General features: G+C 27.8%; 1 non-coding gene across 1 annotated transcript; it reads left to right on the plus strand.

Annotated features, from left to right (window-relative positions):
• Positions 1-2,392: 2,392 nt before the first annotated feature.
• Positions 2,393-2,499, plus strand: LOC119473659. The gene has a single exon (XR_005202865.1). It is a non-coding gene; the product is annotated as a U6 spliceosomal RNA (small nuclear RNA).
• The last annotated feature ends 997 nt before the right edge of the window (positions 2,500-3,496 follow it).

Here is a 3,496-nt window from a genome sequence, read left to right on the forward strand (position 1 = left end):
CTAGAAACATAGTCTTCTAACTATATTTGGCTCTGTAGAAAGAAAATTCTAGCAATTTTTCGGCAGGATTATTATTTTGTATTATGTTTGATTTATGTACCTTTTTGTAACAATATTGGAAATATGTCAAAGCAAATTCCCTCCTCTGAATGTAAATTACAGAAAAGTAAACAAATGAGAAAGTTTCTAAAATAACTCTTAATGAAAACATTAAACCAGGCATTACTAAAAAAGCTTGAGTAGGATTTATTGATTCAATTTGATAAAAATAGGATATGTAATCTTATATATAGTCTAACATGATATATTAGCGGTTTAGAACTGAGTAGGAATGCTTAAAGATAATAATGAATCTTATAACAATCAATCACAAGGTTGCTTATTGACTAGAGCTCCTTCATTTACAAAGTTATTGCAACACTTCATCATTTAGGATGGGTAAGAGCTTTTGTGCTATGATTTGGCAAATATATGAGTTTAGATGGTTTGACCAGATGAAAACAAACCGTCTTGATGGACCTGCAATCTTGATTTTAAAATAAATACAGAATGTCTTTAATTCAATTCAATGAAAACTCAGTTATTGAATTAGTTTTGAGAGATTTGTTCTCATGCTTCCAGAGAAGTAGACAACAGTAGAATATTTACATTCCTTCCTTTACAATAATAGTTTGTTTTATTGGGACAATTTGCGTCATGTTTATGATAACTATGCATAAACACAGACTTTTTATTTAAGGTGACAGAAATGGATTTCTAGCCATGTGAGTTTATAACAAAAGTACAGAAAAAAGAAGTCAGAAAACAAATTTGATCTAACCATGAAAACCTACACTCAGAAAACCTGGGGCATCTCACTTCTTAGTTTTAGTCCTTATTTACACTGCAAACAGCCAAATAAAACAGACATCTTTCTTCTCACTATTTTCCCAAAATAGAGAGAACTTATAAATTATTTATGAATTATTATACAATGGTTTCATAACTATGACTGATCAAACTAAAAAGTTTCTGGAGTGAGGCAGACATAAAATTTACTCTCCCGCAATAACTGATAATGTTCTGACACTATCGGCATTTATTTGTTTATTCAGGTATGATACTTTCTATTGCATTTAAAATTGCAACCAGTGTAAGGAGTTAATGAATCTATATTTGCTGTCCCTGGAATATTTTTTATAGGGATAGTAAAGAGTTGTGGTGTTAACTTAGATTCTTTGTTACGTAAAGGTATTTAAAAACATACTGTCATTAATATAATATTTACTTATTATTTTAATTTTCTCTGCAGTAATTAGGACATTGTTGTCATCAGTTTATCTAAGAATCTTTAGCATTATATTTCTTTTTGCATTGTATTGCATTATTTTTCCCCTCCCTGATTTTTACTCTTTACTATTTTCTCTTTCCGTAGCAGCCACTCTCATGTGATATATGTATATATCGAACATATGTCCTTAAATGTGTGCACCCTTATTAAATATATATTTCTTCATGCTATTTTCTGTTTTTTCTACCATTTCAGTTTATTTAAGGACATTGGTCTACTCATTTTCACTTCTTCAAATTCAGCATTTTATGAGGATTCTAATAATACTTTCCTTTCATCTATCTTTCAAAATTCATTGATATATGATATCAATATTTATTTCATAATTTACTTAACCTTGTCTAAATTATTTTCTTATTTTAATTTTACTTCATTTTCATCTTCCTACTTCTTACATTTGATCCTTTTCCAGAGAATAAGATTTTCTGTCATTGATATTTTCAAAGATTTGCCTTTTTGGCTTCTTTTAAAATATATATTTAATTAATTTCTGTTTATATTTATTTATTTTTTTCCTTCTTTACTCTTCTGGACTTTTTTGTTTCACCCTTTTTTCTTCTTGAGTTGAATGTTCATTTGTGTTCAGTCATTACATTGTTTCTTCAAAAAAAGCTACAAATATATTTTTAAACGTTTTCAGCTGTATTCCGTACATTTAGGTTTGAGGATTTTCATTATAATACATTTCTGACTATTTTATAAGTATCCTCCTGATTTATTATTTGAATTTATTTGTTGATTAGTTTTCAAAGTATGTAGTTTTCTTCTAGTTTTTTTTTTTTATTTTAAGTTTATTTGGAACACAAATTGTGTATTGTTTTAAAATGTTAAAGTTTATTAAGATTTATTTTTTGAATAGACATACCAATTTTATTAATGTTTCATGTGTACTGTTAATCGAGTGTAAAATGTACATACATACGCACTAGTAAAGCATATACATGCAATGAGGACATTAATTGTGATATTATATCTGGAATATATTTATTTAATATTTTTTCTGCATAGTATTTCAGCTTCAACAAAAATGCAATTTTAAAATACAAATAAAAATGTTGATTTGTGCTCGCTTTGGCAGCACATATACTAAAATTGGAACGATACAGAGAAGATTAGCATGGCCCCTGCGCAAGGATGACACGCAAATTCGTGAAGCGTTCCATATTAAAAAAAAAAAAAAATGTTGATTTATGTATTTCTCTGGTTCTGTAAGTTGTTGCTTTATTTATTGTTTGAAGCTTTATTTGCATATAATCACAATTCCAACTTTTTTTGCATATAATGATGACCACAACATTCCATTAAGCTTTATATTTTATTATTATATAATATTTTTATATTCAGTAATGTTTTTTCCCTAAATTTGATTTGATTTTATGTAAAAATTGTACCAACATTTTCTTGTGTCTCATAATTGCCTTGGGTGTATTTTTCTTTCTTTAGTTTCACCCCTATTCACCATTATATATTTCTTTTACAGTACATGTTACGAGATCTGTTTTAAAAGTTTTAATCTGTGAATCTCTATTTTAATAAATGAGTTTAATCAACTTATATATACATATAATGCAAGTACCATTTTATTGGGGTATTTTCCCTGTCTTATTTGTTATTTCCTATACTTTAAAATCTATTTTTCATACCTATCCTGTCTTTTATTAATTAAAGGTAATACTGTCCAATTTTTTGTGTGATTGATTATCTCTGACACTTGCCCCTGAATTTTCTGAAATTATCACAACTTGACCTTCAGACAAAACCAATGTTTTAGAGTATTCTACTTTTTTGTGTGTATGAGCTGGTGGAGGAAAGCTAGATGGTAAGAACTTTCTTTTATACATTTATTTTAATTGTAATTTCAGTTTAACATCTTATGTTATCTTCAACCAATTAAATGAAAAGAAAATAAAAACCAGTGCAAAATGTGAAAGTTCTTGCCTAGGAAATCCATAATCTCTTGACATAGCAATGAATAGAGATAAAAGGATAGAAAGTTAAACTTCATCTAATTCTGTCCTGGGAGGGGAGATTTCTGTGAATACTAGTGAAATCATGGTCTCATCACTCCTGTACCCAGGATTGATTTATTTTATAGTACAGGAATCTTAAGTATTAGAACAACTTGTATAATGCTAATATATATTTTAAACGTAGAATAAAATTATT

Source organism: Cebus imitator, unplaced genomic scaffold (assembly GCF_001604975.1).
Source record: "Cebus imitator isolate Cc_AM_T3 unplaced genomic scaffold, Cebus_imitator-1.0 Scaffold173, whole genome shotgun sequence".
Classification (NCBI taxonomy): Eukaryota; Metazoa; Chordata; class Mammalia; order Primates; family Cebidae; genus Cebus; species Cebus imitator.